Genomic DNA, 21,526 nt, shown 5'->3' on the forward strand with positions numbered 1-21,526 from the left:
TACCGACTGAGCTATCCGGGCTCACACAAGGCTGCAAAATCTCCTACGATGCACAACTATACATTGACTCATGTCCTTTACTGTTGTGCAATCGCTGCATGGGGCCGTTACTAATAAAACGTCGCCTAAATGCTGTCTACAAACTTATCGCGCTAAGCCCGTAACACACTATCGAAGACTGCTGACACACGATGCAACAACAAATTGCACCAGTTGTTACGTCTCATACGTTGGAGCAGAGAATTTACGTGTTTTGTCGACACTCACTGGGCAATTGGAAAATTCACAAGCATTTCGAATGCAATGTTTCCCACGCTTTCGCTCATTTCACGGTTCCGTTGAAGACGTTCTTCACCACCTGACACAGAAAAAGGAATGCAGTCGGTAGGATATTTTTAATTCTTTTGCTTCTAAGGGAGTTAGTTATCTAGTAAGTTCCTCTTGTGGCATGCAATAGACAACCAGAACAGCTACAGGAGAGAGTCATTTTTGTTGTCAGCGGTAGTTGCATTATCACAAACGCAGAGTAATTCCATTGGCGTCGCATCAAAACGAGTACCTGCCGAAACCCGGGATCGAACCAGGGACCTTTAGATCTTCAGTCTAACGCTCTCCCAACTGAGCTATTTCGGCTGACGGCGAAGGTTGCCATTTGCATGTGTTCGTTCACTTCTGCCTCGTTGCCAATTTCACAGTCACCTTCGTCTGATAAGACACAGGGACGCTGAAGGGCGAGCAGCCGATGCAGTGAAGTTCCACACACATTTCTTCAGCTTCCGTCATCGTAACAAGCAAACATGTCGACTCGATTCGTGTGATATTGAATTCGCTGACTTGACGTGACGCCACGCTGACGCTAGAAAACCCGTGCTATATCGATGCCAGGGGCAACTCGTGTGCAGAGAACGAGACACAAGAAGGAGTGAGCCTCTCCACCATATGAGAGGCAGTATCTAGCAGATACACATGGTAAAACATTCGACTTGCGTTAGCTCATAAATTGCTACACGTCATCGTCTGCAAGCTAAAATGGACACATCTGCACTGCCCAGTGAGGCGACACTTGTACTAACACCTGGTGGACGGCTGTGAGACGAGGAGATGAGCTGCGGCTTCTGGGCGCGACTGTAACGCTGCGCCCTCGATCAAATAACACTGCACATTGCTGGTGACCCACGTGTTTAGTAGTGACGCAACTGCTAGGATGCAGCTCAACGTCCGCCTTTTGAGAGCGAGAAAATTTTCGCAGTCGGCAGGACTCGAACCTACGCTCCCAGAGGGAATCTGATTTCAAGTCAGACGCCTTAACCACTCGGCCACGACTGCCGGTGGCGGAAGCGACTCCCGACAAGTCAAACCGCCATCTTTAGAAGCAATCTGATGGCAGAAAACGGCGTGGCCTCACTCTTTGCTGTAGGGTTTCCATTAGCCGTTACGAAAGTGTACTAATTTTCGCCCAGACAGGGACTTGAACCCAGGACCCTTCGGTTGAAAACCTAACGCTCTACCGACTCAGCTATGCGGGCCCACGCACGAGCATTATCGTACAGCTGCGTGGTGTGCGAGTGTTTCGCATGTCGTAATTGCTGGCTTATGGCTCCAATGGCGACTTCACCGACTTCCCACTGACGCACCGCTGACGCTAGTTTTCTGTCGTCTTAAAACGATGGACATACCTCCAAGCAGCTGCGAGATCTTAAGAAAAGAAAAAAAAAAAAAAAAACGCTGCACTACTGCTTTTGCCGCACTCGAATGATTGAAATTGCGATTCTTAAAAAGAAAATGAAATTTTCGAGCACATCTGTGTACTCACCATCTCAGCGACGGCTTTCTGCAGTCCCAGCGTCAGTGCGAGGTGAACCGATAGGCACAGTAAGCAGCGGTCGTCGCGAAAACTCAGTATTCTTAAAACGGAAATTTTCGTCTTGTTGAGAATGGCGTCACTGGTTGCACCCGCATTCGCCCACGCATGTCACATGTGTGCGAAAACGTTTGCTCCTCTTTACGCAAAATCGCACGCAGCCGGTAGGATTCGAACCTACGCTCCCAGAGGGAATCTGATTTCGAGTCAGACGCCTTAACCACTCGGCCACGACTGCCGTTAGCGCGGTGTTCTCCCGACACATGCAACTGCTACCGTATAAAACGCTGTGGTGTCAGAAAACGGCGTAGCTGCATTATTTTCCGTAGCGTTTCCACCGCTACCAGACGAATCGCTACCAAAGTATTAAAATTTCCGCCCGGACAGGGACTTGAACCCTGGACCCTTAGGTTAAAAGCCTAATGCTCTACCGACTGAGCTATCCGGGCTCACACAAGGCTGCAAAATCTCCTACGATGCACAACTATACATTGACTCATGTCCTTTACTGTTGTGCAATCGCTGCATGGGGCCGTTACTAATAAAACGTCGCCTAAATGCTGTCTACAAACTTATCGCGCTAAGCCCGTAACACACTATCGAAGACTGCTGACACACGATGCAACAACAAATTGCACCAGTTGTTACGTCTCATACGTTGGAGCAGAGAATTTACGTGTTTTGTCGACACTCACTGGGCAATTGGAAAATTCACAAGCATTTCGAATGCAATGTTTCCCACGCTTTCGCTCATTTCACGGTTCCGTTGAAGACGTTCTTCACCACCTGACACAGAAAAAGGAATGCAGTCGGTAGGATATTTTTAATTCTTTTGCTTCTAAGGGAGTTAGTTATCTAGTAAGTTCCTCTTGTGGCATGCAATAGACAACCAGAACAGCTACAGGAGAGAGTCATTTTTGTTGTCAGCGGTAGTTGCATTATCACAAACGCAGAGTAATTCCATTGGCGTCGCATCAAAACGAGTACCTGCCGAAACCCGGGATCGAACCAGGGACCTTTAGATCTTCAGTCTAACGCTCTCCCAACTGAGCTATTTCGGCTGACGGCGAAGGTTGCCATTTGCATGTGTTCGTTCACTTCTGCCTCGTTGCCAATTTCACAGTCACCTTCGTCTGATAAGACACAGGGACGCTGAAGGGCGAGCAGCCGATGCAGTGAAGTTCCACACACATTTCTTCAGCTTCCGTCATCGTAACAAGCAAACATGTCGACTCGATTCGTGTGATATTGAATTCGCTGACTTGACGTGACGCCACGCTGACGCTAGAAAACCCGTGCTATATCGATGCCAGGGGCAACTCGTGTGCAGAGAACGAGACACAAGAAGGAGTGAGCCTCTCCACCATATGAGAGGCAGTATCTAGCAGATACACATGGTAAAACATTCGACTTGCGTTAGCTCATAAATTGCTACACGTCATCGTCTGCAAGCTAAAATGGACACATCTGCACTGCCCAGTGAGGCGACACTTGTACTAACACCTGGTGGACGGCTGTGAGACGAGGAGATGAGCTGCGGCTTCTGGGCGCGACTGTAACGCTGCGCCCTCGATCAAATAACACTGCACATTGCTGGTGACCCACGTGTTTAGTAGTGACGCAACTGCTAGGATGCAGCTCAACGTCCGCCTTTTGAGAGCGAGAAAATTTTCGCAGTCGGCAGGACTCGAACCTACGCTCCCAGAGGGAATCTGATTTCAAGTCAGACGCCTTAACCACTCGGCCACGACTGCCGGTGGCGGAAGCGACTCCCGACAAGTCAAACCGCCATCTTTAGAAGCAATCTGATGGCAGAAAACGGCGTGGCCTCACTCTTTGCTGTAGGGTTTCCATTAGCCGTTACGAAAGTGTACTAATTTTCGCCCAGACAGGGACTTGAACCCAGGACCCTTCGGTTGAAAACCTAACGCTCTACCGACTCAGCTATGCGGGCCCACGCACGAGCATTATCGTACAGCTGCGTGGTGTGCGAGTGTTTCGCATGTCGTAATTGCTGGCTTATGGCTCCAATGGCGACTTCACCGACTTCCCACTGACGCACCGCTGACGCTAGTTTTCTGTCGTCTTAAAACGATGGACATACCTCCAAGCAGCTGCGAGATCTTAAGAAAAGAAAAAAAAAAAAAAAAAAACGCTGCACTACTGCTTTTGCCGCACTCGAATGATTGAAATTGCGATTCTTAAAAAGAAAATGAAATTTTCGAGCACATCTGTGTACTCACCATCTCAGCGACGGCTTTCTGCAGTCCCAGCGTCAGTGCGAGGTGAACCGATAGGCACAGTAAGCAGCGGTCGTCGCGAAAACTCAGTATTCTTAAAACGGAAATTTTCGTCTTGTTGAGAATGGCGTCACTGGTTGCACCCGCATTCGCCCACGCATGTCACATGTGTGCGAAAACGTTTGCTCCTCTTTACGCAAAATCGCACGCAGCCGGTAGGATTCGAACCTACGCTCCCAGAGGGAATCTGATTTCGAGTCAGACGCCTTAACCACTCGGCCACGACTGCCGTTAGCGCGGTGTTCTCCCGACACATGCAACTGCTACCGTATAAAACGCTGTGGTGTCAGAAAACGGCGTAGCTGCATTATTTTCCGTAGCGTTTCCACCGCTACCAGACGAATCGCTACCAAAGTATTAAAATTTCCGCCCGGACAGGGACTTGAACCCTGGACCCTTAGGTTAAAAGCCTAATGCTCTACCGACTGAGCTATCCGGGCTCACACAAGGCTGCAAAATCTCCTACGATGCACAACTATACATTGACTCATGTCCTTTACTGTTGTGCAATCGCTGCATGGGGCCGTTACTAATAAAACGTCGCCTAAATGCTGTCTACAAACTTATCGCGCTAAGCCCGTAACACACTATCGAAGACTGCTGACACACGATGCAACAACAAATTGCACCAGTTGTTACGTCTCATACGTTGGAGCAGAGAATTTACGTGTTTTGTCGACACTCACTGGGCAATTGGAAAATTCACAAGCATTTCGAATGCAATGTTTCCCACGCTTTCGCTCATTTCACGGTTCCGTTGAAGACGTTCTTCACCACCTGACACAGAAAAAGGAATGCAGTCGGTAGGATATTTTTAATTCTTTTGCTTCTAAGGGAGTTAGTTATCTAGTAAGTTCCTCTTGTGGCATGCAATAGACAACCAGAACAGCTACAGGAGAGAGTCATTTTTGTTGTCAGCGGTAGTTGCATTATCACAAACGCAGAGTAATTCCATTGGCGTCGCATCAAAACGAGTACCTGCCGAAACCCGGGATCGAACCAGGGACCTTTAGATCTTCAGTCTAACGCTCTCCCAACTGAGCTATTTCGGCTGACGGCGAAGGTTGCCATTTGCATGTGTTCGTTCACTTCTGCCTCGTTGCCAATTTCACAGTCACCTTCGTCTGATAAGACACAGGGACGCTGAAGGGCGAGCAGCCGATGCAGTGAAGTTCCACACACATTTCTTCAGCTTCCGTCATCGTAACAAGCAAACATGTCGACTCGATTCGTGTGATATTGAATTCGCTGACTTGACGTGACGCCACGCTGACGCTAGAAAACCCGTGCTATATCGATGCCAGGGGCAACTCGTGTGCAGAGAACGAGACACAAGAAGGAGTGAGCCTCTCCACCATATGAGAGGCAGTATCTAGCAGATACACATGGTAAAACATTCGACTTGCGTTAGCTCATAAATTGCTACACGTCATCGTCTGCAAGCTAAAATGGACACATCTGCACTGCCCAGTGAGGCGACACTTGTACTAACACCTGGTGGACGGCTGTGAGACGAGGAGATGAGCTGCGGCTTCTGGGCGCGACTGTAACGCTGCGCCCTCGATCAAATAACACTGCACATTGCTGGTGACCCACGTGTTTAGTAGTGACGCAACTGCTAGGATGCAGCTCAACGTCCGCCTTTTGAGAGCGAGAAAATTTTCGCAGTCGGCAGGACTCGAACCTACGCTCCCAGAGGGAATCTGATTTCAAGTCAGACGCCTTAACCACTCGGCCACGACTGCCGGTGGCGGAAGCGACTCCCGACAAGTCAAACCGCCATCTTTAGAAGCAATCTGATGGCAGAAAACGGCGTGGCCTCACTCTTTGCTGTAGGGTTTCCATTAGCCGTTACGAAAGTGTACTAATTTTCGCCCAGACAGGGACTTGAACCCAGGACCCTTCGGTTGAAAACCTAACGCTCTACCGACTCAGCTATGCGGGCCCACGCACGAGCATTATCGTACAGCTGCGTGGTGTGCGAGTGTTTCGCATGTCGTAATTGCTGGCTTATGGCTCCAATGGCGACTTCACCGACTTCCCACTGACGCACCGCTGACGCTAGTTTTCTGTCGTCTTAAAACGATGGACATACCTCCAAGCAGCTGCGAGATCTTAAGAAAAGAAAAAAAAAAAAAAAAAACGCTGCACTACTGCTTTTGCCGCACTCGAATGATTGAAATTGCGATTCTTAAAAAGAAAATGAAATTTTCGAGCACATCTGTGTACTCACCATCTCAGCGACGGCTTTCTGCAGTCCCAGCGTCAGTGCGAGGTGAACCGATAGGCACAGTAAGCAGCGGTCGTCGCGAAAACTCAGTATTCTTAAAACGGAAATTTTCGTCTTGTTGAGAATGGCGTCACTGGTTGCACCCGCATTCGCCCACGCATGTCACATGTGTGCGAAAACGTTTGCTCCTCTTTACGCAAAATCGCACGCAGCCGGTAGGATTCGAACCTACGCTCCCAGAGGGAATCTGATTTCGAGTCAGACGCCTTAACCACTCGGCCACGACTGCCGTTAGCGCGGTGTTCTCCCGACACATGCAACTGCTACCGTATAAAACGCTGTGGTGTCAGAAAACGGCGTAGCTGCATTATTTTCCGTAGCGTTTCCACCGCTACCAGACGAATCGCTACCAAAGTATTAAAATTTCCGCCCGGACAGGGACTTGAACCCTGGACCCTTAGGTTAAAAGCCTAATGCTCTACCGACTGAGCTATCCGGGCTCACACAAGGCTGCAAAATCTCCTACGATGCACAACTATACATTGACTCATGTCCTTTACTGTTGTGCAATCGCTGCATGGGGCCGTTACTAATAAAACGTCGCCTAAATGCTGTCTACAAACTTATCGCGCTAAGCCCGTAACACACTATCGAAGACTGCTGACACACGATGCAACAACAAATTGCACCAGTTGTTACGTCTCATACGTTGGAGCAGAGAATTTACGTGTTTTGTCGACACTCACTGGGCAATTGGAAAATTCACAAGCATTTCGAATGCAATGTTTCCCACGCTTTCGCTCATTTCACGGTTCCGTTGAAGACGTTCTTCACCACCTGACACAGAAAAAGGAATGCAGTCGGTAGGATATTTTTAATTCTTTTGCTTCTAAGGGAGTTAGTTATCTAGTAAGTTCCTCTTGTGGCATGCAATAGACAACCAGAACAGCTACAGGAGAGAGTCATTTTTGTTGTCAGCGGTAGTTGCATTATCACAAACGCAGAGTAATTCCATTGGCGTCGCATCAAAACGAGTACCTGCCGAAACCCGGGATCGAACCAGGGACCTTTAGATCTTCAGTCTAACGCTCTCCCAACTGAGCTATTTCGGCTGACGGCGAAGGTTGCCATTTGCATGTGTTCGTTCACTTCTGCCTCGTTGCCAATTTCACAGTCACCTTCGTCTGATAAGACACAGGGACGCTGAAGGGCGAGCAGCCGATGCAGTGAAGTTCCACACACATTTCTTCAGCTTCCGTCATCGTAACAAGCAAACATGTCGACTCGATTCGTGTGATATTGAATTCGCTGACTTGACGTGACGCCACGCTGACGCTAGAAAACCCGTGCTATATCGATGCCAGGGGCAACTCGTGTGCAGAGAACGAGACACAAGAAGGAGTGAGCCTCTCCACCATATGAGAGGCAGTATCTAGCAGATACACATGGTAAAACATTCGACTTGCGTTAGCTCATAAATTGCTACACGTCATCGTCTGCAAGCTAAAATGGACACATCTGCACTGCCCAGTGAGGCGACACTTGTACTAACACCTGGTGGACGGCTGTGAGACGAGGAGATGAGCTGCGGCTTCTGGGCGCGACTGTAACGCTGCGCCCTCGATCAAATAACACTGCACATTGCTGGTGACCCACGTGTTTAGTAGTGACGCAACTGCTAGGATGCAGCTCAACGTCCGCCTTTTGAGAGCGAGAAAATTTTCGCAGTCGGCAGGACTCGAACCTACGCTCCCAGAGGGAATCTGATTTCAAGTCAGACGCCTTAACCACTCGGCCACGACTGCCGGTGGCGGAAGCGACTCCCGACAAGTCAAACCGCCATCTTTAGAAGCAATCTGATGGCAGAAAACGGCGTGGCCTCACTCTTTGCTGTAGGGTTTCCATTAGCCGTTACGAAAGTGTACTAATTTTCGCCCAGACAGGGACTTGAACCCAGGACCCTTCGGTTGAAAACCTAACGCTCTACCGACTCAGCTATGCGGGCCCACGCACGAGCATTATCGTACAGCTGCGTGGTGTGCGAGTGTTTCGCATGTCGTAATTGCTGGCTTATGGCTCCAATGGCGACTTCACCGACTTCCCACTGACGCACCGCTGACGCTAGTTTTCTGTCGTCTTAAAACGATGGACATACCTCCAAGCAGCTGCGAGATCTTAAGAAAAGAAAAAAAAAAAAAAAAACGCTGCACTACTGCTTTTGCCGCACTCGAATGATTGAAATTGCGATTCTTAAAAAGAAAATGAAATTTTCGAGCACATCTGTGTACTCACCATCTCAGCGACGGCTTTCTGCAGTCCCAGCGTCAGTGCGAGGTGAACCGATAGGCACAGTAAGCAGCGGTCGTCGCGAAAACTCAGTATTCTTAAAACGGAAATTTTCGTCTTGTTGAGAATGGCGTCACTGGTTGCACCCGCATTCGCCCACGCATGTCACATGTGTGCGAAAACGTTTGCTCCTCTTTACGCAAAATCGCACGCAGCCGGTAGGATTCGAACCTACGCTCCCAGAGGGAATCTGATTTCGAGTCAGACGCCTTAACCACTCGGCCACGACTGCCGTTAGCGCGGTGTTCTCCCGACACATGCAACTGCTACCGTATAAAACGCTGTGGTGTCAGAAAACGGCGTAGCTGCATTATTTTCCGTAGCGTTTCCACCGCTACCAGACGAATCGCTACCAAAGTATTAAAATTTCCGCCCGGACAGGGACTTGAACCCTGGACCCTTAGGTTAAAAGCCTAATGCTCTACCGACTGAGCTATCCGGGCTCACACAAGGCTGCAAAATCTCCTACGATGCACAACTATACATTGACTCATGTCCTTTACTGTTGTGCAATCGCTGCATGGGGCCGTTACTAATAAAACGTCGCCTAAATGCTGTCTACAAACTTATCGCGCTAAGCCCGTAACACACTATCGAAGACTGCTGACACACGATGCAACAACAAATTGCACCAGTTGTTACGTCTCATACGTTGGAGCAGAGAATTTACGTGTTTTGTCGACACTCACTGGGCAATTGGAAAATTCACAAGCATTTCGAATGCAATGTTTCCCACGCTTTCGCTCATTTCACGGTTCCGTTGAAGACGTTCTTCACCACCTGACACAGAAAAAGGAATGCAGTCGGTAGGATATTTTTAATTCTTTTGCTTCTAAGGGAGTTAGTTATCTAGTAAGTTCCTCTTGTGGCATGCAATAGACAACCAGAACAGCTACAGGAGAGAGTCATTTTTGTTGTCAGCGGTAGTTGCATTATCACAAACGCAGAGTAATTCCATTGGCGTCGCATCAAAACGAGTACCTGCCGAAACCCGGGATCGAACCAGGGACCTTTAGATCTTCAGTCTAACGCTCTCCCAACTGAGCTATTTCGGCTGACGGCGAAGGTTGCCATTTGCATGTGTTCGTTCACTTCTGCCTCGTTGCCAATTTCACAGTCACCTTCGTCTGATAAGACACAGGGACGCTGAAGGGCGAGCAGCCGATGCAGTGAAGTTCCACACACATTTCTTCAGCTTCCGTCATCGTAACAAGCAAACATGTCGACTCGATTCGTGTGATATTGAATTCGCTGACTTGACGTGACGCCACGCTGACGCTAGAAAACCCGTGCTATATCGATGCCAGGGGCAACTCGTGTGCAGAGAACGAGACACAAGAAGGAGTGAGCCTCTCCACCATATGAGAGGCAGTATCTAGCAGATACACATGGTAAAACATTCGACTTGCGTTAGCTCATAAATTGCTACACGTCATCGTCTGCAAGCTAAAATGGACACATCTGCACTGCCCAGTGAGGCGACACTTGTACTAACACCTGGTGGACGGCTGTGAGACGAGGAGATGAGCTGCGGCTTCTGGGCGCGACTGTAACGCTGCGCCCTCGATCAAATAACACTGCACATTGCTGGTGACCCACGTGTTTAGTAGTGACGCAACTGCTAGGATGCAGCTCAACGTCCGCCTTTTGAGAGCGAGAAAATTTTCGCAGTCGGCAGGACTCGAACCTACGCTCCCAGAGGGAATCTGATTTCAAGTCAGACGCCTTAACCACTCGGCCACGACTGCCGGTGGCGGAAGCGACTCCCGACAAGTCAAACCGCCATCTTTAGAAGCAATCTGATGGCAGAAAACGGCGTGGCCTCACTCTTTGCTGTAGGGTTTCCATTAGCCGTTACGAAAGTGTACTAATTTTCGCCCAGACAGGGACTTGAACCCAGGACCCTTCGGTTGAAAACCTAACGCTCTACCGACTCAGCTATGCGGGCCCACGCACGAGCATTATCGTACAGCTGCGTGGTGTGCGAGTGTTTCGCATGTCGTAATTGCTGGCTTATGGCTCCAATGGCGACTTCACCGACTTCCCACTGACGCACCGCTGACGCTAGTTTTCTGTCGTCTTAAAACGATGGACATACCTCCAAGCAGCTGCGAGATCTTAAGAAAAGAAAAAAAAAAAAAAAAACGCTGCACTACTGCTTTTGCCGCACTCGAATGATTGAAATTGCGATTCTTAAAAAGAAAATGAAATTTTCGAGCACATCTGTGTACTCACCATCTCAGCGACGGCTTTCTGCAGTCCCAGCGTCAGTGCGAGGTGAACCGATAGGCACAGTAAGCAGCGGTCGTCGCGAAAACTCAGTATTCTTAAAACGGAAATTTTCGTCTTGTTGAGAATGGCGTCACTGGTTGCACCCGCATTCGCCCACGCATGTCACATGTGTGCGAAAACGTTTGCTCCTCTTTACGCAAAATCGCACGCAGCCGGTAGGATTCGAACCTACGCTCCCAGAGGGAATCTGATTTCGAGTCAGACGCCTTAACCACTCGGCCACGACTGCCGTTAGCGCGGTGTTCTCCCGACACATGCAACTGCTACCGTATAAAACGCTGTGGTGTCAGAAAACGGCGTAGCTGCATTATTTTCCGTAGCGTTTCCACCGCTACCAGACGAATCGCTACCAAAGTATTAAAATTTCCGCCCGGACAGGGACTTGAACCCTGGACCCTTAGGTTAAAAGCCTAATGCTCTACCGACTGAGCTATCCGGGCTCACACAAGGCTGCAAAATCTCCTACGATGCACAACTATACATTGACTCATGTCCTTTACTGTTGTGCAATCGCTGCATGGGGCCGTTACTAATAAAACGTCGCCTAAATGCTGTCTACAAACTTATCGCGCTAAGCCCGTAACACACTATCGAAGACTGCTGACACACGATGCAACAACAAATTGCACCAGTTGTTACGTCTCATACGTTGGAGCAGAGAATTTACGTGTTTTGTCGACACTCACTGGGCAATTGGAAAATTCACAAGCATTTCGAATGCAATGTTTCCCACGCTTTCGCTCATTTCACGGTTCCGTTGAAGACGTTCTTCACCACCTGACACAGAAAAAGGAATGCAGTCGGTAGGATATTTTTAATTCTTTTGCTTCTAAGGGAGTTAGTTATCTAGTAAGTTCCTCTTGTGGCATGCAATAGACAACCAGAACAGCTACAGGAGAGAGTCATTTTTGTTGTCAGCGGTAGTTGCATTATCACAAACGCAGAGTAATTCCATTGGCGTCGCATCAAAACGAGTACCTGCCGAAACCCGGGATCGAACCAGGGACCTTTAGATCTTCAGTCTAACGCTCTCCCAACTGAGCTATTTCGGCTGACGGCGAAGGTTGCCATTTGCATGTGTTCGTTCACTTCTGCCTCGTTGCCAATTTCACAGTCACCTTCGTCTGATAAGACACAGGGACGCTGAAGGGCGAGCAGCCGATGCAGTGAAGTTCCACACACATTTCTTCAGCTTCCGTCATCGTAACAAGCAAACATGTCGACTCGATTCGTGTGATATTGAATTCGCTGACTTGACGTGACGCCACGCTGACGCTAGAAAACCCGTGCTATATCGATGCCAGGGGCAACTCGTGTGCAGAGAACGAGACACAAGAAGGAGTGAGCCTCTCCACCATATGAGAGGCAGTATCTAGCAGATACACATGGTAAAACATTCGACTTGCGTTAGCTCATAAATTGCTACACGTCATCGTCTGCAAGCTAAAATGGACACATCTGCACTGCCCAGTGAGGCGACACTTGTACTAACACCTGGTGGACGGCTGTGAGACGAGGAGATGAGCTGCGGCTTCTGGGCGCGACTGTAACGCTGCGCCCTCGATCAAATAACACTGCACATTGCTGGTGACCCACGTGTTTAGTAGTGACGCAACTGCTAGGATGCAGCTCAACGTCCGCCTTTTGAGAGCGAGAAAATTTTCGCAGTCGGCAGGACTCGAACCTACGCTCCCAGAGGGAATCTGATTTCAAGTCAGACGCCTTAACCACTCGGCCACGACTGCCGGTGGCGGAAGCGACTCCCGACAAGTCAAACCGCCATCTTTAGAAGCAATCTGATGGCAGAAAACGGCGTGGCCTCACTCTTTGCTGTAGGGTTTCCATTAGCCGTTACGAAAGTGTACTAATTTTCGCCCAGACAGGGACTTGAACCCAGGACCCTTCGGTTGAAAACCTAACGCTCTACCGACTCAGCTATGCGGGCCCACGCACGAGCATTATCGTACAGCTGCGTGGTGTGCGAGTGTTTCGCATGTCGTAATTGCTGGCTTATGGCTCCAATGGCGACTTCACCGACTTCCCACTGACGCACCGCTGACGCTAGTTTTCTGTCGTCTTAAAACGATGGACATACCTCCAAGCAGCTGCGAGATCTTAAGAAAAGAAAAAAAAAAAAAAAAAACGCTGCACTACTGCTTTTGCCGCACTCGAATGATTGAAATTGCGATTCTTAAAAAGAAAATGAAATTTTCGAGCACATCTGTGTACTCACCATCTCAGCGACGGCTTTCTGCAGTCCCAGCGTCAGTGCGAGGTGAACCGATAGGCACAGTAAGCAGCGGTCGTCGCGAAAACTCAGTATTCTTAAAACGGAAATTTTCGTCTTGTTGAGAATGGCGTCACTGGTTGCACCCGCATTCGCCCACGCATGTCACATGTGTGCGAAAACGTTTGCTCCTCTTTACGCAAAATCGCACGCAGCCGGTAGGATTCGAACCTACGCTCCCAGAGGGAATCTGATTTCGAGTCAGACGCCTTAACCACTCGGCCACGACTGCCGTTAGCGCGGTGTTCTCCCGACACATGCAACTGCTACCGTATAAAACGCTGTGGTGTCAGAAAACGGCGTAGCTGCATTATTTTCCGTAGCGTTTCCACCGCTACCAGACGAATCGCTACCAAAGTATTAAAATTTCCGCCCGGACAGGGACTTGAACCCTGGACCCTTAGGTTAAAAGCCTAATGCTCTACCGACTGAGCTATCCGGGCTCACACAAGGCTGCAAAATCTCCTACGATGCACAACTATACATTGACTCATGTCCTTTACTGTTGTGCAATCGCTGCATGGGGCCGTTACTAATAAAACGTCGCCTAAATGCTGTCTACAAACTTATCGCGCTAAGCCCGTAACACACTATCGAAGACTGCTGACACACGATGCAACAACAAATTGCACCAGTTGTTACGTCTCATACGTTGGAGCAGAGAATTTACGTGTTTTGTCGACACTCACTGGGCAATTGGAAAATTCACAAGCATTTCGAATGCAATGTTTCCCACGCTTTCGCTCATTTCACGGTTCCGTTGAAGACGTTCTTCACCACCTGACACAGAAAAAGGAATGCAGTCGGTAGGATATTTTTAATTCTTTTGCTTCTAAGGGAGTTAGTTATCTAGTAAGTTCCTCTTGTGGCATGCAATAGACAACCAGAACAGCTACAGGAGAGAGTCATTTTTGTTGTCAGCGGTAGTTGCATTATCACAAACGCAGAGTAATTCCATTGGCGTCGCATCAAAACGAGTACCTGCCGAAACCCGGGATCGAACCAGGGACCTTTAGATCTTCAGTCTAACGCTCTCCCAACTGAGCTATTTCGGCTGACGGCGAAGGTCGCCATTTGCATGTGTTCGTTCACTTCTGCCTCGTTGCCAATTTCACAGTCACCTTCGTCTGATAAGACACAGGGACGCTGAAGGGCGAGCAGCCGATGCAGTGAAGTTCCACACACATTTCTTCAGCTTCCGTCATCGTAACAAGCAAACATGTCGACTCGATTCGTGTGATATTGAATTCGCTGACTTGACGTGACGCCACGCTGACGCTAGAAAACCCGTGCTATATCGATGCCAGGGGCAACTCGTGTGCAGAGAACGAGACACAAGAAGGAGTGAGCCTCTCCACCATATGAGAGGCAGTATCTAGCAGATACACATGGTAAAACATTCGACTTGCGTTAGCTCATAAATTGCTACACGTCATCGTCTGCAAGCTAAAATGGACACATCTGCACTGCCCAGTGAGGCGACACTTGTACTAACACCTGGTGGACGGCTGTGAGACGAGGAGATGAGCTGCGGCTTCTGGGCGCGACTGTAACGCTGCGCCCTCGATCAAATAACACTGCACATTGCTGGTGACCCACGTGTTTAGTAGTGACGCAACTGCTAGGATGCAGCTCAACGTCCGCCTTTTGAGAGCGAGAAAATTTTCGCAGTCGGCAGGACTCGAACCTACGCTCCCAGAGGGAATCTGATTTCAAGTCAGACGCCTTAACCACTCGGCCACGACTGCCGGTGGCGGAAGCGACTCCCGACAAGTCAAACCGCCATCTTTAGAAGCAATCTGATGGCAGAAAACGGCGTGGCCTCACTCTTTGCTGTAGGGTTTCCATTAGCCGTTACGAAAGTGTACTAATTTTCGCCCAGACAGGGACTTGAACCCAGGACCCTTCGGTTGAAAACCTAACGCTCTACCGACTCAGCTATGCGGGCCCACGCACGAGCATTATCGTACAGCTGCGTGGTGTGCGAGTGTTTCGCATGTCGTAATTGCTGGCTTATGGCTCCAATGGCGACTTCACCGACTTCCCACTGACGCACCGCTGACGCTAGTTTTCTGTCGTCTTAAAACGATGGACATACCTCCAAGCAGCTGCGAGATCTTAAGAAAAGAAAAAAAAAAAAAAAAAAACGCTGCACTACTGCTTTTGCCGCACTCGAATGATTGAAATTGCGATTCTTAAAAAGAAAATGAAATTTTCGAGCACATCTGTGTACTCACCATCTCAGCGACGGCTTTCTGCAGTCCCAGCGTCAGTGCGAGGTGAACCGATAGGCACAGTAAGCAGCGGTCGTCGCGAAAACTCAGTATTCTTAAAACGGAAATTTTCGTCTTGTTGAGAATGGCGTCACTGGTTGCACCCGCATTCGCCCACGCATGTCACATGTGTGCGAAAACGTTTGCTCCTCTTTACGCAAAATCGCACGCAGCCGGTAGGATTCGAACCTACGCTCCCAGAGGGAATCTGATTTCGAGTCAGACGCCTTAACCACTCGGCCACGACTGCCGTTAGCGCGGTGTTCTCCCGACACATGCAACTGCTACCGTATAAAACGCTGTGGTGTCAGAAAACGGCGTAGCTGCATTATTTTCCGTAGCGTTTCCACCGCTACCAGACGAATCGCTACCAAAGTATTAAAATTTCCGCCCGGACAGGGACTTGAACCCTGGACCCTTAGGTTAAAAGCCTAATGCTCTACCGACTGAGCTATCCGGGCTCACACAAGGCTGCAAAATCTCCTACGATGCACAACTATACATTGACTCATGTCCTTTACTGTTGTGCAATCGCTGCATGGGGCCGTTACTAATAAAACGTCGCCTAAATGCTGTCTACAAACTTATCGCGCTAAGCCCGTAACACACTATCGAAGACTGCTGACACACGATGCAACAACAAATTGCACCAGTTGTTACGTCTCATACGTTGGAGCAGAGAATTTACGTGTTTTGTCGACACTCACTGGGCAATTGGAAAATTCACAAGCATTTCGAATGCAATGTTTCCCACGCTTTCGCTCATTTCACGGTTCCGTTGAAGACGTTCTTCACCACCTGACACAGAAAAAGGAATGCAGTCGGTAGGATATTTTTAATTCTTTTGCTTCTAAGGGAGTTAGTTATCTAGTAAGTTCCTCTTGTGGCATGCAATAGACAACCAGAACAGCTACAGGAGAGAGTCATTTTTGTTGTCAGCGGTAGTTGCATTATCACAAACGCAGAGTAATTCCATTGGCGTCGCATCAAAACGAGTACCTGCCGAAACCCGGGATCGAACCAGGGACCTTTAGATCTTCAGTCTAACGCTCTCCCAACTGAGCTATTTCGGCTGACGGCGAAGGTTGCCATTTGCATGTGTTCGTTCACTTCTGCCTCGTTGCCAATTTCACAGTCACCTTCGTCTGATAAGACACAGGGACGCTGAAGGGCGAGCAGCCGATGCAGTGAAGTTCCACACACATTTCTTCAGCTTCCGTCATCGTAACAAGCAAACATGTCGACTCGATTCGTGTGATATTGAATTCGCTGACTTGACGTGACGCCACGCTGACGCTAGAAAACCCGTGCTATATCGATGCCAGGGGCAACTCGTGTGCAGAGAACGAGACACAAGAAGGAGTGAGCCTCTCCACCATATGAGAGGCAGTATCTAGCAGATACACATGGTAAAACATTCGACTTGCGTTAGCTCATAAATTGCTACACGTCATCGTCTGCAAGCTAAAATGGACACATCTGCACTGCCCAGTGAGGCGACACTTGTACTAACACCTGGTGGACGGCTGTGAGACGAGGAGATGAGCTGCGGCTTCTGGGCGCGACTGTAACGCTGCGCCCTCGATCAAATAACACTGCACATTGCTGGTGACCCACGTGTTTAGTAGTGACGCAACTGCTAGGATGCAGCTCAACGTCCGCCTTTTGAGAGCGAGAAAATTTTCGCAGTCGGCAGGACTCGAACCTACGCTCCCAGAGGGAATCTGATTTCAAGTCAGACGCCTTAACCACTCGGCCACGACTGCCGGTGGCGGAAGCGACTCCCGACAAGTCAAACCGCCATCTTTAGAAGCAATCTGATGGCAGAAAACGGCGTGGCCTCACTCTTTGCTGTAGGGTTTCCATTAGCCGTTACGAAAGTGTACTAATTTTCGCCCAGACAGGGACTTGAACCCAGGACCCTTCGGTTGAAAACCTAACGCTCTACCGACTCAGCTATGCGGGCCCACGCACGAGCATTATCGTACAGCTGCGTGGTGTGCGAGTGTTTCGCATGTCGTAATTGCTGGCTTATGGCTCCAATGGCGACTTCACCGACTTCCCACTGACGCACCGCTGACGCTAGTTTTCTGTCGTCTTAAAACGATGGACATACCTCCAAGCAGCTGCGAGATCTTAAGAAAAGAAAAAAAAAAAAAAAAAACGCTGCACTACTGCTTTTGCCGCACTCGAATGATTGAAATTGCGATTCTTAAAAAGAAAATGAAATTTTCGAGCACATCTGTGTACTCACCATCTCAGCGACGGCTTTCTGCAGTCCCAGCGTCAGTGCGAGGTGAACCGATAGGCACAGTAAGCAGCGGTCGTCGCGAAAACTCAGTATTCTTAAAACGGAAATTTTCGTCTTGTTGAGAATGGCGTCACTGGTTGCACCCGCATTCGCCCACGCATGTCACATGTGTGCGAAAACGTTTGCTCCTCTTTACGCAAAATCGCACGCAGCCGGTAGGATTCGAACCTACGCTCCCAGAGGGAATCTGATTTCGAGTCAGACGCCTTAACCACTCGGCCACGACTGCCGTTAGCGCGGTGTTCTCCCGACACATGCAACTGCTACCGTATAAAACGCTGTGGTGTCAGAAAACGGCGTAGCTGCATTATTTTCCGTAGCGTTTCCACCGCTACCAGACGAATCGCTACCAAAGTATTAAAATTTCCGCCCGGACAGGGACTTGAACCCTGGACCCTTAGGTTAAAAGCCTAATGCTCTACCGACTGAGCTATCCGGGCTCACACAAGGCTGCAAAATCTCCTACGATGCACAACTATACATTGACTCATGTCCTTTACTGTTGTGCAATCGCTGCATGGGGCCGTTACTAATAAAACGTCGCCTAAATGCTGTCTACAAACTTATCGCGCTAAGCCCGTAACACACTATCGAAGACTGCTGACACACGATGCAACAACAAATTGCACCAGTTGTTACGTCTCATACGTTGGAGCAGAGAATTTACGTGTTTTGTCGACACTCACTGGGCAATTGGAAAATTCACAAGCATTTCGAATGCAATGTTTCCCACGCTTTCGCTCATTTCACGGTTCCGTTGAAGACGTTCTTCACCACCTGACACAGAAAAAGGAATGCAGTCGGTAGGATATTTTTAATTCTTTTGCTTCTAAGGGAGTTAGTTATCTAGTAAGTTCCTCTTGTGGCATGCAATAGACAACCAGAACAGCTACAGGAGAGAGTCATTTTTGTTGTCAGCGGTAGTTGCATTATCACAAACGCAGAGTAATTCCATTGGCGTCGCATCAAAACGAGTACCTGCCGAAACCCGGGATCGAACCAGGGACCTTTAGATCTTCAGTCTAACGCTCTCCCAACTGAGCTATTTCGGCTGACGGCGAAGGTCGCCATTTGCATGTGTTCGTTCACTTCTGCCTCGTTGCCAATTTCACAGTCACCTTCGTCTGATAAGACACAGGGACGCTGAAGGGCGAGCAGCCGATGCAGTGAAGTTCCACACACATTTCTTCAGCTTCCGTCATCGTAACAAGCAAACATGTCGACTCGATTCGTGTGATATTGAATTCGCTGACTTGACGTGACGCCACGCTGACGCTAGAAAACCCGTGCTATATCGATGCCAGGGGCAACTCGTGTGCAGAGAACGAGACACAAGAAGGAGTGAGCCTCTCCACCATATGAGAGGCAGTATCTAGCAGATACACATGGTAAAACATTCGACTTGCGTTAGCTCATAAATTGCTACACGTCATCGTCTGCAAGCTAAAATGGACACATCTGCACTGCCCAGTGAGGCGACACTTGTACTAACACCTGGTGGACGGCTGTGAGACGAGGAGATGAGCTGCGGCTTCTGGGCGCGACTGTAACGCTGCGCCCTCGATCAAATAACACTGCACATTGCTGGTGACCCACGTGTTTAGTAGTGACGCAACTGCTAGGATGCAGCTCAACGTCCGCCTTTTGAGAGCGAGAAAATTTTCGCAGTCGGCAGGACTCGAACCTACGCTCCCAGAGGGAATCTGATTTCAAGTCAGACGCCTTAACCACTCGGCCACGACTGCCGGTGGCGGAAGCGACTCCCGACAAGTCAAACCGCCATCTTTAGAAGCAATCTGATGGCAGAAAACGGCGTGGCCTCACTCTTTGCTGTAGGGTTTCCATTAGCCGTTACGAAAGTGTACTAATTTTCGCCCAGACAGGGACTTGAACCCAGGACCCTTCGGTTGAAAACCTAACGCTCTACCGACTCAGCTATGCGGGCCCACGCACGAGCATTATCGTACAGCTGCGTGGTGTGCGAGTGTTTCGCATGTCGTAATTGCTGGCTTATGGCTCCAATGGCGACTTCACCGACTTCCCACTGACGCACCGCTGACGCTAGTTTTCTGTCGTCTTAAAACGATGGACATACCTCCAAGCAGCTGCGAGATCTTAAGAAAAGAAAAAAAAAAAAAAAAAAAACGCTGCACTACTGCTTTTGCCGCACTCGAATGATTGAAATTGCGATTCTTAAAAAGAAAATGAAATTTTCGAGCACATCTGTGTACTCACCATCTCAGCGACGGCTTTCTGCAGTCCCAGCGTCAGTGCGAGGTGAACCGATAGGCACAGTAAGCAGCGGTCGTCGCGAAAACTCAGTATTCTTAAAACGGAAATTTTCGTCTTGTTGAGAATGGCGTCACTGGTTGCACCCGCATTCGCCCACGCATGTCACATGTGTGCGAAAACGTTTGCTCCTCTTTACGCAAAATCGCACGCAGCCGGTAGGATTCGAACCTACGCTCCCAGAGGGAATCTGATTTCGAGTCAGACGCCTTAACCACTCGGCCACGACTGCCGTTAGCGCGGTGTTCTCCCGACACATGCAACTGCTACCGTATAAAACGCTGTGGTGTCAGAAAACGGCGTAGCTGCATTATTTTCCGTAGCGTTTCCACCGCTACCAGACGAATCGCTACCAAAGTATTAAAATTTCCGCCCGGACAGGGACTTGAACCCTGGACCCTTAGGTTAAAAGCCTAATGCTCTACCGACTGAGCTATCCGGGCTCACACAAGGCTGCAAAATCTCCTACGATGCACAACTATACATTGACTCATGTCCTTTACTGTTGTGCAATCGCTGCATGGGGCCGTTACTAATAAAACGTCGCCTAAATGCTGTCTACAAACTTATCGCGCTAAGCCCGTAACACACTATCGAAGACTGCTGACACACGATGCAACAACAAATTGCACCAGTTGTTACGTCTCATACGTTGGAGCAGAGAATTTACGTGTTTTGTCGACACTCACTGGGCAATTGGAAAATTCACAAGCATTTCGAATGCAATGTTTCCCACGCTTTCGCTCATTTCACGGTTCCGTTGAAGACGTTCTTCACCACCTGACACAGAAAAAGGAATGCAGTCGGTAGGATATTTTTAATTCTTTTGCTTCTAAGGGAGTTAGTTATCTAGTAAGTTCCTCTTGTGGCATGCAATAGACAACCAGAACAGCTACAGGAGAGAGTCATTTTTGTTGTCAGCGGTAGTTGCATTATCACAAACGCAGAGTAATTCCATTGGCGTCGCATCAAAACGAGTACCTCCCGAAACCCGGGATCGAACCAGGGACCTTTAGATCTTCAGTCTAACGCTCTCCCAACTGAGCTATTTCGGCTGACGGCGAAGGTTGCCATTTGCATGTGTTCGTTCACTTCTGCCTCGTTGCCAATTTCACAGTCACCTTCGTCTGATAAGACACAGGGACGCTGAAGGGCGAGCAGCCGATGCAGTGAAGTTCCACACACATTTCTTCAGCTTCCGTCATCGTAACAAGCAAACATGTCGACTCGATTCGTGTGATATTGAATTCGCTGACTTGACGTGACGCCACGCTGACGCTAGAAAACCCGTGCTATATCGATGCCAGGGGCAACTCGTGTGCAGAGAACGAGACACA

The 21,526-nt window shown here is 49.1% G+C and overlaps 37 non-coding genes across 37 annotated transcripts; all 37 read right to left on the minus strand.

Moving 5' to 3' along the window:
* Window positions 1–560: 560 nt before the first annotated feature.
* On the minus strand, window positions 561–633 carry Trnaf-gaa (transfer RNA phenylalanine (anticodon GAA)). Its single transcript has one exon. It is a non-coding gene; the product is annotated as a tRNA-Phe (tRNA).
* A 611-nt stretch (window positions 634–1,244) lies between these two features.
* Window positions 1,245–1,326, minus strand: Trnas-uga (transfer RNA serine (anticodon UGA)). The gene has a single exon. It is a non-coding gene; the product is annotated as a tRNA-Ser (tRNA).
* A 691-nt stretch (window positions 1,327–2,017) lies between these two features.
* Trnas-cga (transfer RNA serine (anticodon CGA)) lies at window positions 2,018–2,099 on the minus strand. The gene has a single exon. It is a non-coding gene; the product is annotated as a tRNA-Ser (tRNA).
* A 138-nt stretch (window positions 2,100–2,237) lies between these two features.
* Window positions 2,238–2,310, minus strand: Trnak-uuu (transfer RNA lysine (anticodon UUU)). Its single transcript has one exon. It is a non-coding gene; the product is annotated as a tRNA-Lys (tRNA).
* Window positions 2,311–2,849: 539 nt separating this feature from the next.
* On the minus strand, window positions 2,850–2,922 carry Trnaf-gaa (transfer RNA phenylalanine (anticodon GAA)). Its single transcript has one exon. It is a non-coding gene; the product is annotated as a tRNA-Phe (tRNA).
* A 611-nt stretch (window positions 2,923–3,533) lies between these two features.
* On the minus strand, window positions 3,534–3,615 carry Trnas-uga (transfer RNA serine (anticodon UGA)). Its single transcript has one exon. It is a non-coding gene; the product is annotated as a tRNA-Ser (tRNA).
* A 693-nt stretch (window positions 3,616–4,308) lies between these two features.
* Window positions 4,309–4,390, minus strand: Trnas-cga (transfer RNA serine (anticodon CGA)). The gene has a single exon. It is a non-coding gene; the product is annotated as a tRNA-Ser (tRNA).
* Window positions 4,391–4,528: 138 nt separating this feature from the next.
* On the minus strand, window positions 4,529–4,601 carry Trnak-uuu (transfer RNA lysine (anticodon UUU)). Its single transcript has one exon. It is a non-coding gene; the product is annotated as a tRNA-Lys (tRNA).
* A 539-nt stretch (window positions 4,602–5,140) lies between these two features.
* Window positions 5,141–5,213, minus strand: Trnaf-gaa (transfer RNA phenylalanine (anticodon GAA)). The gene has a single exon. It is a non-coding gene; the product is annotated as a tRNA-Phe (tRNA).
* A 611-nt stretch (window positions 5,214–5,824) lies between these two features.
* Trnas-uga (transfer RNA serine (anticodon UGA)) lies at window positions 5,825–5,906 on the minus strand. Its single transcript has one exon. It is a non-coding gene; the product is annotated as a tRNA-Ser (tRNA).
* A 692-nt stretch (window positions 5,907–6,598) lies between these two features.
* Trnas-cga (transfer RNA serine (anticodon CGA)) lies at window positions 6,599–6,680 on the minus strand. Its single transcript has one exon. It is a non-coding gene; the product is annotated as a tRNA-Ser (tRNA).
* A 138-nt stretch (window positions 6,681–6,818) lies between these two features.
* Window positions 6,819–6,891, minus strand: Trnak-uuu (transfer RNA lysine (anticodon UUU)). The gene has a single exon. It is a non-coding gene; the product is annotated as a tRNA-Lys (tRNA).
* A 539-nt stretch (window positions 6,892–7,430) lies between these two features.
* Trnaf-gaa (transfer RNA phenylalanine (anticodon GAA)) lies at window positions 7,431–7,503 on the minus strand. Its single transcript has one exon. It is a non-coding gene; the product is annotated as a tRNA-Phe (tRNA).
* Window positions 7,504–8,114: 611 nt separating this feature from the next.
* Window positions 8,115–8,196, minus strand: Trnas-uga (transfer RNA serine (anticodon UGA)). The gene has a single exon. It is a non-coding gene; the product is annotated as a tRNA-Ser (tRNA).
* Window positions 8,197–8,887: 691 nt separating this feature from the next.
* Window positions 8,888–8,969, minus strand: Trnas-cga (transfer RNA serine (anticodon CGA)). The gene has a single exon. It is a non-coding gene; the product is annotated as a tRNA-Ser (tRNA).
* Window positions 8,970–9,107: 138 nt separating this feature from the next.
* On the minus strand, window positions 9,108–9,180 carry Trnak-uuu (transfer RNA lysine (anticodon UUU)). Its single transcript has one exon. It is a non-coding gene; the product is annotated as a tRNA-Lys (tRNA).
* Window positions 9,181–9,719: 539 nt separating this feature from the next.
* Window positions 9,720–9,792, minus strand: Trnaf-gaa (transfer RNA phenylalanine (anticodon GAA)). The gene has a single exon. It is a non-coding gene; the product is annotated as a tRNA-Phe (tRNA).
* A 611-nt stretch (window positions 9,793–10,403) lies between these two features.
* Window positions 10,404–10,485, minus strand: Trnas-uga (transfer RNA serine (anticodon UGA)). The gene has a single exon. It is a non-coding gene; the product is annotated as a tRNA-Ser (tRNA).
* Window positions 10,486–11,176: 691 nt separating this feature from the next.
* Trnas-cga (transfer RNA serine (anticodon CGA)) lies at window positions 11,177–11,258 on the minus strand. The gene has a single exon. It is a non-coding gene; the product is annotated as a tRNA-Ser (tRNA).
* Window positions 11,259–11,396: 138 nt separating this feature from the next.
* Window positions 11,397–11,469, minus strand: Trnak-uuu (transfer RNA lysine (anticodon UUU)). Its single transcript has one exon. It is a non-coding gene; the product is annotated as a tRNA-Lys (tRNA).
* A 539-nt stretch (window positions 11,470–12,008) lies between these two features.
* Trnaf-gaa (transfer RNA phenylalanine (anticodon GAA)) lies at window positions 12,009–12,081 on the minus strand. Its single transcript has one exon. It is a non-coding gene; the product is annotated as a tRNA-Phe (tRNA).
* A 611-nt stretch (window positions 12,082–12,692) lies between these two features.
* Window positions 12,693–12,774, minus strand: Trnas-uga (transfer RNA serine (anticodon UGA)). Its single transcript has one exon. It is a non-coding gene; the product is annotated as a tRNA-Ser (tRNA).
* Window positions 12,775–13,466: 692 nt separating this feature from the next.
* Window positions 13,467–13,548, minus strand: Trnas-cga (transfer RNA serine (anticodon CGA)). Its single transcript has one exon. It is a non-coding gene; the product is annotated as a tRNA-Ser (tRNA).
* Window positions 13,549–13,686: 138 nt separating this feature from the next.
* Trnak-uuu (transfer RNA lysine (anticodon UUU)) lies at window positions 13,687–13,759 on the minus strand. The gene has a single exon. It is a non-coding gene; the product is annotated as a tRNA-Lys (tRNA).
* A 539-nt stretch (window positions 13,760–14,298) lies between these two features.
* Trnaf-gaa (transfer RNA phenylalanine (anticodon GAA)) lies at window positions 14,299–14,371 on the minus strand. Its single transcript has one exon. It is a non-coding gene; the product is annotated as a tRNA-Phe (tRNA).
* A 611-nt stretch (window positions 14,372–14,982) lies between these two features.
* Window positions 14,983–15,064, minus strand: Trnas-uga (transfer RNA serine (anticodon UGA)). The gene has a single exon. It is a non-coding gene; the product is annotated as a tRNA-Ser (tRNA).
* A 693-nt stretch (window positions 15,065–15,757) lies between these two features.
* Trnas-cga (transfer RNA serine (anticodon CGA)) lies at window positions 15,758–15,839 on the minus strand. Its single transcript has one exon. It is a non-coding gene; the product is annotated as a tRNA-Ser (tRNA).
* Window positions 15,840–15,977: 138 nt separating this feature from the next.
* Window positions 15,978–16,050, minus strand: Trnak-uuu (transfer RNA lysine (anticodon UUU)). The gene has a single exon. It is a non-coding gene; the product is annotated as a tRNA-Lys (tRNA).
* A 539-nt stretch (window positions 16,051–16,589) lies between these two features.
* On the minus strand, window positions 16,590–16,662 carry Trnaf-gaa (transfer RNA phenylalanine (anticodon GAA)). The gene has a single exon. It is a non-coding gene; the product is annotated as a tRNA-Phe (tRNA).
* Window positions 16,663–17,273: 611 nt separating this feature from the next.
* Window positions 17,274–17,355, minus strand: Trnas-uga (transfer RNA serine (anticodon UGA)). Its single transcript has one exon. It is a non-coding gene; the product is annotated as a tRNA-Ser (tRNA).
* A 692-nt stretch (window positions 17,356–18,047) lies between these two features.
* Window positions 18,048–18,129, minus strand: Trnas-cga (transfer RNA serine (anticodon CGA)). Its single transcript has one exon. It is a non-coding gene; the product is annotated as a tRNA-Ser (tRNA).
* Window positions 18,130–18,267: 138 nt separating this feature from the next.
* Trnak-uuu (transfer RNA lysine (anticodon UUU)) lies at window positions 18,268–18,340 on the minus strand. Its single transcript has one exon. It is a non-coding gene; the product is annotated as a tRNA-Lys (tRNA).
* A 539-nt stretch (window positions 18,341–18,879) lies between these two features.
* Window positions 18,880–18,952, minus strand: Trnaf-gaa (transfer RNA phenylalanine (anticodon GAA)). The gene has a single exon. It is a non-coding gene; the product is annotated as a tRNA-Phe (tRNA).
* A 611-nt stretch (window positions 18,953–19,563) lies between these two features.
* On the minus strand, window positions 19,564–19,645 carry Trnas-uga (transfer RNA serine (anticodon UGA)). Its single transcript has one exon. It is a non-coding gene; the product is annotated as a tRNA-Ser (tRNA).
* Window positions 19,646–20,339: 694 nt separating this feature from the next.
* On the minus strand, window positions 20,340–20,421 carry Trnas-cga (transfer RNA serine (anticodon CGA)). Its single transcript has one exon. It is a non-coding gene; the product is annotated as a tRNA-Ser (tRNA).
* A 138-nt stretch (window positions 20,422–20,559) lies between these two features.
* Window positions 20,560–20,632, minus strand: Trnak-uuu (transfer RNA lysine (anticodon UUU)). Its single transcript has one exon. It is a non-coding gene; the product is annotated as a tRNA-Lys (tRNA).
* A 539-nt stretch (window positions 20,633–21,171) lies between these two features.
* Window positions 21,172–21,244, minus strand: Trnaf-gaa (transfer RNA phenylalanine (anticodon GAA)). Its single transcript has one exon. It is a non-coding gene; the product is annotated as a tRNA-Phe (tRNA).
* Between the last annotated feature and the right edge of the window lie 282 nt (window positions 21,245–21,526).

The sequence above is a fragment of the Schistocerca cancellata genome, unplaced genomic scaffold, assembly GCF_023864275.1.
Source record: "Schistocerca cancellata isolate TAMUIC-IGC-003103 unplaced genomic scaffold, iqSchCanc2.1 HiC_scaffold_534, whole genome shotgun sequence".
Lineage (NCBI taxonomy): Eukaryota > Metazoa > Arthropoda > Insecta > Orthoptera > Acrididae > Schistocerca > Schistocerca cancellata.